Source organism: Cannabis sativa, chromosome 8, assembly GCF_029168945.1.
Source record: "Cannabis sativa cultivar Pink pepper isolate KNU-18-1 chromosome 8, ASM2916894v1, whole genome shotgun sequence".
NCBI classification, from domain to species: Eukaryota; Viridiplantae; Streptophyta; class Magnoliopsida; order Rosales; family Cannabaceae; genus Cannabis; species Cannabis sativa.
In genome coordinates this window covers 49,616,986-49,635,560 of record NC_083608.1, presented here as the reverse complement: position 1 = coordinate 49,635,560, position 18,575 = coordinate 49,616,986, and positions in this window count along the sequence as shown.

Genomic DNA, 18,575 nt, shown 5'->3' with positions numbered 1-18,575 from the left:
ATTTTTGACACAAAATCTTAAGATCAGATCCAACAATGAACAATCCATATCATAAATACACATTGTTTTTATTTTTTCATCATTGCACCTCCCTTCTGAAAAATAAATAAAAAAAAAATACTTCCCTATTAAATAGAGTCATATTAAATTCTTATTTATATTTTTAGTTATTATTAAATAATTAAAATAAATAAATAAATAAAATATGAGTTATTCACATGCATATATTAATTTTGAGTCACACTTCACTTTCAAGCATTTGCGTTCAAATTACTCAATCTATTACAAGTAACAAATTAAGTCACATTACATGAAATACCATATTTGTTTTTGTTTATTTTTGTACTCTATTCTAACACCAATTTGTGCATTTCTGATGGAACTAATTGTGCATTTACGATGAAACAACCCATCCCACCATATTCATTTTTTGATTTTTTGGTCAAAAATCAAAAGTTGTGCATCACGATGATAGCAAACTCCCAAGCCACGTGGCACAATAAGATTGCTTGAGAGCACAATAAATACTAACACTACGTTTAGTGAGATGGATGGAGAGGGATAAAGGATGGAAAATTGAGTGAGTAAAGATAATATAAGGGAGGGAGAGTATGGTAGTTATCCTTTCAAGTTGTTTGGAAAGAAAAATAGAGAGGTAGACGGATACATTACTATATTTATAAAATTATTTTATTATCTATTTATTTATTTTTTTATAATTTTCTTATGATAGTGTATTTGTAATTATAAAATAAATTAGAAAGAAGAGTATAAATCCTTCTATTTGAGGAAGGATTCAAAATGGTGTGCCTAAATGGATTGTAAATCATTCCACCTCTCCTCGATCTTCCTCCAACAATCCTCTATGCAAAACAAATAGATTTTCCATCTCCCACCACTCCTCTCCTTTCTTCTCTCTCCATCCACCCATGTCTCCCTCCTTCCAAATACTTGCACAACACTATTTATGAAACCTAGGTGTTGTAGTCGAAAATTTGATTAGAGAACACTTACTATTTTTAGTAAGCGAATATATTTTCTGCCTCAATTTAAATTTCTCTTAATTTGCTTTTGCTCCCTAATCTTTTTCTCGTCGACGACTCTCAATTTAGATTATTGCGAGTGCATGAGATTTTCTTGTAAGAATTTTTACTAAAAGAGAGAAAGTCCAAAAAAAACTATAATTTAAATTTAAAGAGGCGGGAATCCAACTCCTTTTCTTACTCAATTCTACCATTTTATAATTAAGTGGGCGAAAAGTGAGAAAATAATCCAAATTGGCCAAAATGTAACTAGATATTATTTGACATTGAGTTTCAAACTTTCTTATGTCCTAATTGATTGATCACACAAATTAATGATGACATATCGATGACATAAGCAGAGTTAAGCCCATGCTCGCAACCAATTGGGTATAGATTGAGATTCAATATTGTAGTTGGACTAGATATTTATTTTAATGAGTCTTTTTTACCGAACCTTCTATCTTAAGTAAAAAAAAGTGAGTCGAAATATTTAAACTCAACACTAAAAATAATTAATAATTTTTTATAATAAGACTCTCAAATGGTGTTAAACATTACTAATATCCTTTAAAAATAAATAACATATGCTAGTTTGATAAACAATACAACAACTAATTCAAATTACCATATCTTCTCTATTCTCTAATTTAACTATGAGGGTTTTTTTTTGTGTGGCAATTTAGTTGTTAATTTTTTTTTTAATTTATTATGAAAATAAAATATTATTTTCTTGTAATTGCGTTTTTATGACTGGAATTTTTGTTTAAGATAGATTTCATTAAAGTGAAGTAATTCTCTTTATGAAAAGTTTTAATGAGTTAGTTTTGAAAAAAATAATTTTTCTTTTTACTAGTTGCTCTTTTCGGTTTTGCTATGATTATAAGAGATTGTATAATCTTTATATGATATGTATTAAAGTCTGAATTGTGATCTTGAATTTATTTGAAAAGGTTCCTGATTTTTCACTATAGAGTGTAATTCTGTCGCTACAAATTAAGGTTTACTTTAGGAAAATTTTGTACATTTATAAAAACATGTTGTGGCTATCTCTAAGGTTTTTATAAGTTATAAATAGGACTTAGAGAACAGTAAAATGTTCTTATCTCTTTTAGTCTTATATTTCATATTTTCATCTTTGTTCAGCTAGGTTGAAAAGTTTTATCGAACAAGAGAAAGGTCTTTGTGAGAAGGTTTGTCAAAGTCTTACTTCGAGAAAAAGTAAGTGTTAGATAGAGTAGTTACAAGTTTCTGTACACGCACACATCAAAAGACAAAAGAGAGTTCGGTGTTCAAAAATTACATTGGTAAAGTAAATTACAAAAGATTGTAGTAGAACTTTAGAAGGAGTCTAAACTAGTGTTTTTTTTTGAAGGAAAATGGTAACTTTATTAATAAGAAGATTCAACCACTACAATAGAAAGAAAATCGGGAGGAACATCATCCTCACTAAAAATACGATCTGGATACAAACAAGAGCTACGAGCAAGACAATGTGCAGCTTTGTTTACAGAACGTTTAACAAAATTAATTGAGACTAACGGCAAATCAGCTAAAAGAGAACGACAAACCGCCACCTGAAGGCCAAAAGGAGAAGGTATCTCCATCGTGCTTTGGACTGCCTGGACGACAACCAAAGAATCGGTTTCAAGGTCAACCGGTCCCCAATGTTTCCTCTTGATCCAACTCAAGGCCTCCTTAACCCCTACCAGTTCAGCCATAGCCGAATCCACACGCCCCACTCGTAAAACTGTGAAGCCTTCAATGAATCGACCCTGAGAATCCCGGGCCACCCCTGCCGCTCCAAATCGACCATCACTTGCAAAGATTGCACCATCGACATTAACCTTAATCTTTCCCATAACTGGTTTCACCCAATGCTCGAAGTCCTCTCTTGAACCCGTAGGAACAAGTAGAGACCCCATTCTCCTTAGTTGAGCATTTCTCCATTGATTAAGGACTACTCTTGCCAATAGAATAACCTCCGCCGCTGACATTGATTTGTCCCGCCAAACCACCTCATTTCGGGCATACCAAATCGCCCAAAGAACCATGAGCAATTCTTCCTGGGCCGTGGATGAGTGTTGTAGCAGAATGTGGCTAAACCAATCCCAAAAAGACTCCATAGGCGTATGACTCCAATTTAGAACCGAAAGATGCCAACAAGACCTTGCAAAAGAACATTGCACCAACAAATGGTAAATGGTCTCAGGCACCTGGTTACACATAGGACAAGCTTGGTCTAGAGGAATATGTTTGGTGGTAAGTTGAACCTTAGTAGCCAAGCAACCAGATAAAGCACGCCACATAAGTTGGTGCACCTTGGGAGGGACACGAAGCTTCCATGCAATTTTCCATATCTTAATCTCAGCCTCACTAGTATTAGTGATCTCTGAATGGTGCAGCAACCGATATGCCTCCCTCACAGTATAGAATCCATAAAGATCCTTATGCCAATACCAAGTATCCATAGGAGTCTCCTGATCAATGTTAGTACTAATGATGATCTCTTTATCTCGGTCATTGAATATATCTGAAACCACCTCTAAATCCCAAGCCCGTTCTCCTACCACCATGAGATTATTAACCGTCCACGTCTCCATACCAGTAGCTCTAGAAGTAACCCACGGTTGAGACTCATCCGCAAGCCACGGGTCAAATTGAACACTAACATCCGTACCTGGACCAACCCCCCGACGAGCTCCCTCCTTAATCAAAGCTTGCGTTTCAAAAATACTCTTCCATATGAAACTAGGATTCGGCCCAAGAGAAGCACTCAAAAAAGAACCCTGAGGATAATATCGGGCCTTATATACCCGACTAACAAGAGAATGAGCATTTGTAACTAATCTCCAAGCTTGTTTTCCCAACATGGCTAAGTTGAAATCCCTTAAGTCTCGAAAACCAAGCCCCCCATGATGCTTATGGCGGCACAACTTCTTCCAACTCACCCAACTTACCCCACGGTTCTGATTGGATCCCGAGCTCCACCAATATTTGCTCATCATACCCTCTAGCTTATTACAGGTTTCCACGGGCAACAAGAAAACAGACATAGCATATGTAGGAAGAGATTGAGCCACTGTTTTAATCGATACCTCTTTTCCGGCTTTTGAGAGCAAGCGACCTTCCCAACTCTGAATTCTCTTTTGCATCTTATCCTTCAAGAAGCCAAGAATTGCATTTTTATTACGACCCATGATACAAGGCAAGCCAAGATACAAACTGTTTTCAGGAGCTTCATTCATTCGAAGAAGATTACACATATCTTGTCTAGAGGCCGAAGTTGTGTTGAGGCTAAAGAAAATAGTAGATTTAGAGTAATTAACACACTGACCTGAGGCTTGTTCAAATAGTTGAAGCAGAAGAAGAACACTACGAGCCTCCCTTTCAATAGCCTTACAATAGATATAGCAATCATCCGCAAACAACATATGAGAAATTATGGGGGCACCATTACACACACGACAACCATGAAGAGCTCCCCGAGCTTCAAATCTTTTTATGAGAGAAGAAAATCCTTCAGCACACAACAGAAATAAATAAGGAGAGAGCGGATCTCCCTGTCTAATACCCCTTCCAGGAACAATTGGCCCCATCTCACGACCCCCATGAGTAATAGTGTACGAAACCGTTGAGACACAATGCAAAATGAGATCAACCACCCGCGCATTAAAGCCCATTTTTAGCATGATATTCTTAAGAAAAAGCCACTCAACACGGTCATACGCTTTACTCATATCAAGCTTAAGAGCCATATAACCTTCATTTCCAGCTCTTTTCCGCTTGAGATAATGCATTACCTCAAACGAAATCATAATATTATCAGTTATAAGACGCCCGGGAATGAAAGCACTCTGATTCTCTGAAATGACTGCAGGAAGAACATGCTTCAACCGATTAGCTAGAACCTTGGAGCAAACCTTGTAGAGGACATTACAGAGAGCAATCGGTCGCATGTCACCCATAGTAATGGCATTTTTCTTCTTAGGAATCAACACTAAATTAGTATGATTAAGACCAGCAGGCAACTGTCCAAATAAGAAAAAAGATCGGACCTGTTTGATGACGTCATTACCCACAATTGCCCAATACTTTTGATAAAAACCTGGAGTCATGCCATCGGGTCCAGGGGATTTATCTGGGTGCATCTGAAATAGAGCATCTTTCACCTCCTCATCGGTCAAAGGTTGCAAGAGAGAGTCATTCTGGGTTGAAGTCACAGTAGCAGAAATCCCATCAAGAACATCAATCATAGTACAGTTGGAGCTAGTAAACAGATTCTGGAAGTAAGAACACATGACATCTGATAGACCCGATTCCCAGTCAACCCAACTTCCATCTTCGCATTGGAGTTTATCAATAGCATTCATACGGCGCCTAGAAGAAGCCGTTGCATGGAAAAACTTGCTATTTTTATCCCCCTCCTGAAGCCACAATTGTTTAGATCGTTGGCGCCAAAACACCTCCTTCTGAGTAAGAACTTCAAAAAGTTCTGTCTCAGCTTCCTTATATTTAGAAATAGCATCGGGATCCCTACCTTGCTTCCACCGCCTCACCTCCTTCTTCCAATATTTTATACGAGAAGCAAAATTACCCGAATAATCTTTGCCCCAAACCGAAAGAGATTCCCCACACCGTTGTATTTTCTCTTGGATACCTGCAAGATTATACTCCTCCCAACACTCCTTTACCACCTGATAACACAGAGGTTCCCGAAGCCAGCAATTTTCAAAGCGAAATTTGCGACTAGTGTTAAATCAATTATATTTGTAATTATTTGAGACTTTACTAATTAATGTTATTATCTTAGTGTGATCTTGTGAAAGTGTGGACTAGTAGTATTTGAAAGAATACTAATATTGCGCGTGTACAATTTTATTATGTCAAATTTTAAATTTTGTATAATTTATTTCTGTTATCGTTTTGTCACACGTCTATATTCTATTTTAATAACAGATATTAAAAAAAAAATATTAGGAAATGAAAAACACAATTTTTTCACTAACCTTATTTCACCATAACTTACAAGACAATAGAAAACCTCAGAGTTAAACGACTAACAATTTTAGGATAACTCATTAATGAACCAAACTCCATAAAAAAAATAATGATTACGTGAACATGAAGGATCGGTCATCAAAGGGGAAATACATTTTTTAGTTAGATTTTAATTATTAAAGTTAGTTGAAGATTTTGTTTTTACATGAGAAACATCATCCTATTCTCGAAAATAAAAAAAGTCAATGAAACTGGTAAATCGATTTACTGTAATTAATCACAACTTTCTATAATTACCGTGTAAAGACATAAACTAGTGTGGAACCTTTTGATTGATATTTTCGTGTTTATCAATTATTATTATTTGTTTTATTTTAACTTGGGTTGGTTATATTAATATCAAGAGGATTCGAAGTAACCTTTGGTTGATATATATATATTTTTTTTTTTGAAGAAAGGTAAAAATTAAGCTATATTTAGTTCAGAAAATGGTTTTATTATATCTTTACATCAATTTTTATTATTTTATCATTGTGCTAAAATACATTATATATAATTATTAATTTTAATATAAAATTTAGTATATCATTAATACTCACTTAATAATTTATTAAAAAAAATTAATATAATAACAATATAAATTATTTAATGTAAATGAATTTGTCTATCCAAATTTAATAATAAAATATTAAAAATAGCATGATAGTAAATATAAAACATAACATTTATTGTAATATAAATTTTACTTTATGCTATATTATGATATAAATTTGGATCACTTTTTGTTATGTGACATATTTGCATCGTAATTTGACACATTATTAGAGTAGATGTTGAACAAAAAATGAGCTATATTTTGCATTTGCATCACTTATTTGCATCTTTATTGGAGATGTTCTTAGATCATTATTATTGGTATTAGTGCAGCACAGTACTTTCACTATAAAAAAAATCTTATTTTGTTGTGATTAATATAAATAAAATAATTGTGACTAATTATAAATTATCATTTTTATGTTGTGATTTAAAGTTTATAACTAAAACGTATTAGTTAAAAAAAATGATAATTTGTTGTGACTAAATGTGTTTTTAGTCACAGCACTTGTTATGACTAAAACTAAATTAGTAAAATTTATATCTAAATATTATATTTTAGTCACAAGTAACTTTTGTTGTGAGTAAAAGTTATATTTTATTCTTAAAATTTATGTTGTGAATAAAAAGTTATAGTATTAATTTGAGCATTACTATTAGGCACCAGTGGTGCCTAGCACCTTTGCGACATGTCGCGTTGCGATTGGCTAGCGATACTCCCTAAAAACTATTATATTAAATTATATGGGACCCGATACTTAGTTGTACCAATAGCGATATTGACACATAGGAAGGTGCTAGGCACCACTGGTGCCTTTTAGCATTTCTCTATTAATTTTATGTAATGTTTTAAATGTATCTTTCTATAATTAATTAGTGATGTTTTTAATAAAAATTATTATATTAAATTATATAAAAATTAATATTTAATTGACACTTAAATTATTGCTAGAATGGCCTAATTAGTTTGGATAAAGGTGATACAAAACTCAAGGTAGCTATGCTTTAGAAACATAGACCTTCCCTTGTTTAATGAAAATCCTTTTATTTTATTTTTTTTAGAAAAAACCTATACTTTAAAAAGAGAAATAAAGTAATGCCACCAGCCCAATATCTACTATTTTTTTTTTTTTTGTATAGGTGAAATTCAATGTTCAGACTCACATAAATTAAAAAGAAAATTGAAAATGGGTGGTTGTGGTTGTAGTAAATTTGGGTATTTTCTTAAAAAAAGAAAAGAAAAGAAATTAGAGTAGAGTAGGGACGGTGGAAGTGCATTGAAGAAGAGAGAGAAGTTAGTTAATTGGTTAATAGATGGGTCCCACATCAACTGAGAAGTCAATATTAAGATGGAATATTCAAATAAATAAATTAAGAAACACCATGTGCCTCTCTGAACACAACCACGTGACCTGCAATCACATCTTCCTCTCCTAAACTTTTTTTTTTTAAAAAAATTTATTTATTTTATTTATTCTTTCTTTTTTAGAAATTTATTGCTTCATCTTTACTGGGATGTTATATTTAGGGCTTGTTCCCGCATTGTATTGTATTATATTGAATTTTATTATATATTATATTTTTATATAATACTGTGTTAAATTTTAATTTATAGTAAAATATTATATATTTAGTTGTTCGTAAAATTTAATACCACATATAATTTTACATAAAAATACTACATAAAATATAATTCAATATAATACAATATAATACGACCTAATACAGCGTTCCAAACGAGCCCTAACAGTCGAAAACTCACTACTCACTCGTCTTGAAACTTAAAAAATCTGAAAAAATGAATTTAAAAAATTAGAAGCCGAGTTCAGATTAGGTTTAGTTAATTACTGGACTGAGTTTGAATTTCATTGATTCGAAACATGAAAAAACTATATTACACCTAAACCCACTCGAAACTCAAATATATATAATTTTTTTATGTATTTTTTAAAAATATAAATAATAATATATTATTTTTATTTTCTTCTTCTTTTTTTTTTTGTTTTTTTAATGAAAAATTATATAAAAATAATATTTTTTCAAAAAATTAAAGGGCAGCCCAATTTGAACCCGGTCAAAACCAACCTGGACCCAGTTTAACTCGAATCTGACCCACTGTAACGTCCCCGCTTCAAGCCTCCATTGGGTCCTTACACCCACAGACTGAATGGCTCTTATACACGAGTACGTCACTCTGGCTGCTTCATGGATTGATGACTCACCCTACAGACCAACACGAGTGTTTCCAGCGTGCTTTGTCCTCACTCACACGCATCCTGGGAAAACTTCCCAGGAGGTCACCCATCCTTGAAATTGCTCCAAGCCAAGCACGCTTAACTGTGGAGTTCTTTCGAGATGGGCTACCGAAAAACAAGATGCACCTTGTTGATATAGGTAGTACCAATCAATTCATTTAAGCTCTCTTTAACAGTGTAGTCCCATACCTACACAGTCTCAGAATCATCCTACTTGACCTTCCCCAGGCGGTGTGGGATTGCACAGCTTACCCGGTGTTTCCCCTTACGGATCACGGGACTACTGACTGTCACAATGGGTCAAGACTCTGATACCATTTGTAACGTCCCCGCTTCAAGCCTCCATTGGGTCCTTACACCCACAGACTGAATGGCTCTTATACACGAGTACGTCACTCTGGCTGCTTCATGGATTGATGACTCACCCTACAGACCAACACGAGTGTTTCCAGCGTGCTTTGTCCTCACTCACACGCATCCTGGGAAAACTTCCCAGGAGGTCACCCATCCTTGAAATTGCTCCAAGCCAAGCACGCTTAACTGTGGAGTTCTTTCGAGATGGGCTACCGAAAAACAAGATGCACCTTGTTGATATAGGTAGTACCAATCAATTCATTTAAGCTCTCTTTAACAGTGTAGTCCCATACCTACACAGTCTCAGAATCATCCTACTTGACCTTCCCCAGGCGGTGTGGGATTGCACAGCTTACCCGGTGTTTCCCCTTACGGATCACGGGACTACTGACTGTCACACCCACCCGCATTGAAACCCAAAAATCCAGTCACTCAAACATGTGAGTTCAGGTTTCTAATTCTATGCATCTGAAACTCGGTAAAATTCACCCAATGTGCACATCTAACCTTTATATTACTGACACACATTTTTAAGTTAATAATGTTTTAATTGAATAAAACTATTTTTCTTAAAAAAAATAAAAAATAAATAAAATCATGTGATTTGGAATCTAATCTTGTAACTCATTGATCTTGAAGATCTTATAGTGAAATCGAGCCATTTTTGAGGCGAGCTCGAAAGAGAAAGTACCCATCGGAATATTTTGGGGAACCTCTATAAAATTTGGTGCAATCTCTCCTATTTCTTGCTTTTACTAATTGCTTATATCTGTGTGTATAGATCTAGGGTTCTGTTTGGTATTCTAGGAAAGGACTAAGCTAGTTTTTTTTTGGGTTGATAGCAGTCTTCGAGTTTCTTGGTAGAAACTCGAAGCTCTGCTAAGGTTTCGATTGGTATGTGTGAGTGTGTAAATGACCTAGGTCTAGAGGGTTATGAGAGTTATTGGGTTTGATCAAAACGATATTGCGTTTTGGGAGAGTCATCTGTCATATGACTCATTGAATAGGGAGTCAACTTTGTTTTGACTCAGGGTGAAAGGTCAATTTTGACCTTGGATAAAACTTGATTTATTTCTATTGTGTGTAGGTTAAATTGGTAAAAATTCCTACAAATAAAATTTGCATTTTTCATTTAAAAAACTTACTTTTGCATGTAGATTATTATGAAGATTGAATATTCATGGGAAATAATACATCTACATTTCCTAGGGGACGGCTTGGTTATTTAATTATAGCATAAATTAATTTAGGTTATTTTACAAAAAAAAACATTGGTAAATATATACTTGGAATATATATGTGTATTATTATATAATATTTTAAAATTGATTTTATTCTTAATTGATGGTCAGAGTTTGAGATTCTTGTCTTCAAATATTAGAAGGAATAGGGAAAGAATGTTATGGAATTAAGAAAGACTAATGTCGAAATAGTTTTAGGAAACAAAAGAATAAAAGTACTCTAATCACAATTAATTAATAATAAACTTAATTAATAAATATATGCAACTTGTGCATATATAGACTTATAAAATTATAGAGTGCAATAGCAACTAGGGATGGAATGATTGCATGATATATTTAAGCTCAAGACCCATTAAACTTAATTAAAATATAATAATCACAGCAAGTGTTAAAAAATACATATTAATTTAGAAAGATAAAATAGAGATAGGAAAAACATGTGCATGATGGTGTTTAATCACTTCACATGCAATAGATCTTTCTATATCTGTATATATTTCCTTAAAAAATGTATATATAGTTTCCTACACAACCAATAATGCAGCTCTTTTTTTTTTATTATTATTATTGATCAATTAAAAAATATCAATCCTATGTAGATCTGTTGGGACTAATTTGGATTTTAAGTGAGAACATTCTCATCAATTTGGCAAGGAATGCAACAATTAACTATAGCTGAGAACAATTTAGGTTAAATTTTGTCAACAAATAAGTTACTTTATTCTCCTTTTAAAGTACGAGTTTTGTAAGATGTATATTATTAGTGTTACAAGTTAAGATTGGGTTTCAATTATTTTACTTTAATTAATATTATAAAAAATTACTAATCAATTATAAGACGACACTTCATTGTAATGCTAAACATGAGTGTCTCATATATTAATGCTCTATAAAGTACAAACTGTCATGAAGCAATTAACTTGACAAGTAAACAGAAAATGTTGGATATCCCCAACAATAATCGCTACAAAACTTTCACAACAACTAGAGATGGCGATGATGACATTTTTGACAATCACTTTCAAGAGAATGAATAACAATACCTTGATGATGGCACCAGTTTAAAGCTTTTAGGATGGCCAATAATTAAGCAATAAAAGAGGTATTTTGTGTTGTATGTTTCTAGCAAGTGAAGCATCAAACCACCTGTCCATATCGCCAAAACTCAACATTGGCATGAAGGAGCAACACAGGGATAACTTCGTCGGCGTCGACACAAACATCCTTCTTTAGCGAAGGTGGTCTCTATGCTATTGGTTCTTCTCATATCTACTCTACCGACACTCAAGTTTGATCCAAGAGTGTTTGGTTTACTTTGTCATAATTGGTTATTCTCACATATTTTTAATGATCTATTCATGTGACAAATGTTGATTCTCAGATATATACTTTATAATCTGAATTGAGATTTCATATTTTGTACTGTTGAGAATATTTAATGTACTGTATTACCATTTGGATATTTGAGGTTTTACTTCTTCATTAATGAATTTGTTCTCTTTTTTCTTCAATTATTTTGAACTTATGGCACTAATTGTATTATTTCATAAAATACAAAATCTAAAATTATTTTTTAAAAAATATGAAGTTCAAAAATGGTTTTTCACTTTTATATGGCATTTGGCAGAATACTTGGTGTTTGGTAGTTGAAACTTTACCTAAAGAAATAACTTTTTACTTTTATGGCATTTGGTATGAGAATTTCAAAAATAAAATGATCAAATAGAATTTTAAAGTGAAAATATAATTATGTCGAAACTCATAATTTTATTTGGTTGTGCAATAGAATATTTAATTGAATTATTTTTTTTGGGTTAAAATATACAATGTTAATTGAATTATATATATTTATTTATTTTGTCAAAATTATTGTGAAAAGTTAATTTAAAATTATTAATATGCTAAATCTATTGTATCATGATTGGGGAGAATATTTAAAATCTATATTTTTCAAAGAATTTAATATAACTTTTTAAGGAATAATTTTGAAGAGAATATAAAAAAAAAAAAAAATTACCCCATATAGGCATATACTATTTTTTTTTTTTTTTTTCAAATTTACGATTTGAGTTTTTAAAATGGTTGCAACACTATTTGTAATAGGATTTTCTATATAATTTTTTTATTGTAATTTAGGTTACAACACTAGTTGCAATAGAGGTTGCTATGTAAAATCTCATAAAAATATAAAAAAAAAAATTATTTTAAAGTGTAAAAATAAAAAAATTTATTCCCATAATGTGTAAGATTAGTATTCTCATTAAGGGCTCGTTTGGAACGCCGTATTATGTCGTATTGTATTGTATTGCATTATATTGAATTGTATTTTATGCAATATTTTTTATGTAAAATTATATGTGGTATTAACTTTTACGGATATATAATATTTTAGTATAAATTAAAGTTTAACATAGTATTATATAAAAATATGATATATAATCTAATTTAATATAATACAATACAATATAATACGGCCTAATACGACGTTCCAAACGAGCCCTAAAAAATTAGGAGTAATATAAATAAATATATTATAGAGAAATTCTTCTAAATTCCAATATATATATATATATATATAAATATATTTACATAAATATGCAGCCGCAAAATGGGTAGGATATGTTGGACCAAAGTGAAAAGATTTTTTTTCTTTGTTTTCCAAATTGGAGTGATAGTGATTAGTGTGGCATGGCATGTGTTATTGCATGTGTGACCATGTTCCAACTAATCATCTCCACATGCCCCTTTCTTCTATTTCCTTTATTATGTCCAAAATTGGATCTCTCTACTCTCTACCACTTTTATCAATTCAAATATTTTTCATCTTTCAAACATAACTACTTTGGTTAATTCATATATTTTGTTAGAGTTATATATTGTTAAAGTGTAAGAATATAACACCACATATAATATAAGATGTATGAATTATTTTTTTTTTCACTTATTAAATTATAACATATATCATTATTGAACATTATCTAAATCTAAATCATTAATTTATAAACTGTGAATCAATATAATTCTTTAACAATAATATAAGAATTTGTGCCTTGTTTGAATGTTTAGATCCTCTATTTATACACAGGAATTGATGTTCTGTGTTTTTCGATCTTATTTCTTCTAATTGTTCCAAGTTGGCATCATTTTCTTCTATCTCCTAAGCTTCATCCTTGGTCTTTCTTGGGCTCTATTGTTCCAGACCTTTTTATCACTTTTTTCTTTAGTGAAATAATGTGCTTTATCCCCTCTTATCATAACTACTTTGGTTAATTCATATATTTTGTTAGGGTTCTATATTGTTAAAGTGCATGAAATTCCATATTAAAATTAATTGGCAATGAGAAAAATAATCTATTCATTTTATATATGTTATAATCTTTCCACACATCTAATAAAAAAATAATAAAATGTACATACACTCAAAATATATATACACCAAAATATTATATTTATAGTTTGTGATCGACACTACTTTTTAAAAGAGTGTGACTTAAATTAAATAAATATAATTGTTAAAAAATTTATTATGATCATAGGTGTAAATTAATTTATACATATATTTTGAGTGCACGTATTATTGATATTGATAGAAAAAAATAATAGATTGAAAGAAAATGATCTTCATTGATTAATAATTATGTTCGAGTATAGATTATATATAAGAGAGAAAGCAAGAGAAAAAACTAACTAAATGTTATACCAGAATAACAACCATAACAGAAAGTTATAACTAACTCGTAACAGCAATATTATCTAACAATCATTACTTTTCCACACTTTCAATCAAAATAGTAACTTTGGTAACAAGAGAATCGATAAGGAATTAAAATTAAAAGACCAATGAAATGGATAATAATGCATTTTCTTCATGTTCCTAATTGATTACAATGAGATGAGTTATCATTGATGTTGAAGCTCTCATTGGTAGATCAAAACTAACTAAGATCCAACCCTCTTGAAGGGCTTCCACTCTAATTCTGGATATTATACTCCTTAGATCAATATATAGAACTCTCAACTTCATTTTAAGTAACTACAAATAAAGAAAAAAAGAAGCAATTAATTTGGTCAAATTCCATTGTGTTTATTTTCCACAAAAAATAAATGAAGTATGCAACTTGGAACCTTAACTAAATATAAGACTAGTGTAGCTAGGGTGTATCTATCTCTCCAAACCAAAAATGTTGGACTAAATCCCTCTTGTCTTCTAAGGATATTCATATTGGATCATAATTAGCATTTACACATTCCTCCTATTTGGATCCAATCAAATCTGAAAATTGAGTCTATATATGCTCTTCTTATTCGTGTATGAATCTGTTATTACAAGGCTACTTTAAATTCTAATTAATGTTGGTCTCTATTTATAGGACCATTGAGCCAATTTCACATGTGACAAAACAGACCTAACTAACCTGTTGTTGACTTGCAACTAATGTGAACAACTAACTCATTTAACACATTAGCTGAGGACACATATATAAGATAAGAAGCTCTATATATACATAGATGACCATACAGTTGGAAAATCGTATTTAATCAATTTTGAGGTTAATGTATGAATAGAAAATTGATGTTTAAAATATAATCTATTAATAAAGGATATTGTGGTGAATATTATGATTAATCAATTTTATTAATTTTGTGGGATTTTTTTGGCATTTATTTACTTGTATTTACACTTGGCTTATGAAGCCTATAAAAGGAAACACACCAACAAAGAGTGCACTCAAAACTCAAAAGTTCCCAGTTTTTTTTTTCTCTGTCTTTCTCGTAATTTTTAAAGAAATAGAGTGAAAGTATTAAGCCAAGTTGTAATTTTAAAACATTTCCAAAATAATCGTGGAAAGTGTAATTTTTTTCTATTTACCAATTCTTAAGAAATTATAGCACATTGTACAAACGAAAGGAAAGGAAAAAAAACATAAACGTATAAATTGAGTAGTAACTAGTAACTGACTGCTGCCTTTCAAAAAAAAAAAGTAACTGGCTGCATTTTGAACAAAGAAAATAGTAGTCATGCATACACCCTTAAGTTATTCTAATTTTTTATATACATTACAAAAATTTTATAATGCACTCCCTTAAAAGAAATGATCAATACATCTTAATCTGTTTTAGTATCTGAAATAATTTTTTAGTCAAATTTTTTCTTATGGTCATAAAATTATAGTTATTTAAAACATCCTGTAAAATTTTAAGAAATTCGAAAAAGTTTAAATTATTTTGAATTTCTCGAAATTTTGTAAGATATCTTAAATAGCTATAACGTACATGAATATATAAAAAAAATAGACTAAAAAATTCTTCTGAATGCTAAAACAATTAGAGGGTGCATCAGTACGTCATTTTTAAATGGGTGGATTGTAAAATCACCATACACAATATCATATAGAATTACTTTTCAACTAATCATATTATTAAGTGTAAAAATTACAATTTATTTGAATGAATGTATCATTTACTATGTATCACAATGTAAACACACAAATAATATTATGTAATATACCTCTTAGTTATTGCCCCAAAAGTCTCCTATTTAGGCCCACTTTCAGATTGGATTTTTGGGCTTCAACATAAGTTGATGTTTTTTAATGGAGTAAATTGAAAAATATCTTTTTTATTTATCAATTAATTAAATCTACTTCTAATTTACATTTAATTGAAACATACATCTTTTTTTATGTACTGTTTCCAAAATACCCTGACATAAGAAAATCACATGGAGAGTATCTTGAAATGACAAGGGTAAAATTTGTACAGTGTTTAAAAAAATAAGTAAAAATGATAAACTTTAAAAAAGAGGATAAAAATAAAAGAAGATAATAAAAAAATGGATATAGAGTCTAATTTCCTCTTATTTTTAATGAGCTTATACCTATGTAAGTAGTTTTAATTGTACAAAGTACTCTTTTTAATTTCACATTTACGTTCATATATATATTTTACATTTTTACTGTATAAAAAAATACAAAAAAACAACAAGAAAATATAAAAGTAACAGAAAATCAACATTGAAATAATATATAAAATACTAACAATAAAATAACAAGAGTACAACATAAAAATAATATGAAAACATTAAAACAAAGCACTGTATTTTCTATAAATAAAATTTTGAAAACCGTAAAAATATTTAAAATTTTATACAACTATATTTTTATAATTTTTTTTGTTGTTTTTTTATATTTTCAAAATAAACCCTTAAAGTTTTTGGGCATATGGAATTTATTCAATGTAAGAATTTGAATTTGAGTTTTGGTTGGGTTTGTACTTTTTTATACCATCAAAATTAAAAACTTTGATAAATAATTGTGAGTTGGGCCTGCCTTAATTAATTAAGTTGGACTTAAGTTTGGTTTGTAAAGTAAAGAATATCCATTCCATTTCCATCTCATCTCATATGAAATGAAATGAAACTCACACACTCACTCATATCAATCTCAAAATTAATGGCTATAATTTGTTTCTTTAAATTCAAGCTTGTTGAGTTTTTAATTATCATATTTATTAATGAATGATATTTTAATAAATATATTTTCTTCTATGCTCTAGAATTTAAGAAGTTATTACAAAATACACAATGATTTATGCTGTAGCAGAGAGGAGCATGTAGGACCTGTAGCATTTGATAAATTGTTGTTTTTCTCACAAACCTCATAATTTGTTTTTGGCTTCCATTATGATATTATTATATTATATAAAAGAAAAGAAAAAACTGTAGAAAATTTATTAGGGTTTGATTAGGTGGATTTGTCAGAATACATTAATAGGGACAAGTTGTTTTGTGAGAAGCACTAATCCACGAAACCCCTCAATATGGGTCTAAAGATAAAGACATGAGGCTACATAATCCAACAACCTTTAGAACCAGTTAAAATCCAAACTAAACCACTTGAGGCTAGCTCAAGTGGCCATAGGTGGGTGGGTGTGTGCGTGTTGGAGGTCCTAAGTTCGAGTCTCAGGTAAAACATGGTTGTAATATATAAACGCTTAAATAAAAAAAAAAATTAAAACCCAAACTAAAAATACAAATATACATTAACCATATATAAAATTATTATACCACGAGTTAGTTTTGTTTGAATTACAACTCAATCAGAAAATTTTAAATGGTTGAATTGACCAAATAATTCACCTTAGAATTATTTGGTCCGTTTTAAAATGGTTTAATTTGAATTAATTGGAATATAAAAATTATATAAACACTTCTAGTTAGATGCTCTAAATTCTTTCTTCATTTTAATGTTCTTTAAAAAATTATTATTCATGTTCTACATTTAGAGCACTTCTAGCTTCTTTACTCTATTATTTAAAATACATCACCAAAATTTTACTTTCACAATTCTACTACACACTTTTACATTACACAATATATATCAGTTTCTTTAAAATATATCAACAAAACTCTAATTTTTTTAATATTTTTAATTATTTTAAATATATATTAATATATACACATATCCTCATACAAAAATAATTAAAAAAATATATTTAGAGTAATGAATAACATTCTCTAAATATAGAGCATAAATAGTAAATTTTAAAGAAACTTTAAAATAAAAGAGTTAGAACACTTACAACAGCTTCTTTAAAATAGAAAAGTTTTAAAAATTTTAAAAAACCGTACTAAAAATACACCACAACAAATACTCTAAGAGCAATCAATAAAATATGTGTATATATGTTATTATCTTTAAAATATTAATTGCTTTAAATATACTTTATTAATTGATCTATATGTATTTTATTAATTGTTTTGAGTTTTGATAATTATTTTTGTATAGAAATATATGTATATATTACTATTATATATTTATAATCAAAATATATTAAAATTCGAAAAAAAAATATAGAGTTCCGTTAATGTATTTTAAAAAAGTTAATGTATGATGTAATGTAAAAATTAGATGTAAAATAGAAAAAAATAAAATTTTAATAATGTATTTTAAAGATAGAATAGAAACTGATGAGAATGCTCATATTTCAATCTTTTTAAAGGAGTATTAATTATAATATATTATTATAGCCTCTTAGTTAATTTTTACGCTTGAAATTATATTTAAAATATTGTTTTTTTCATTTTTTTTATAATGGTATTCGTT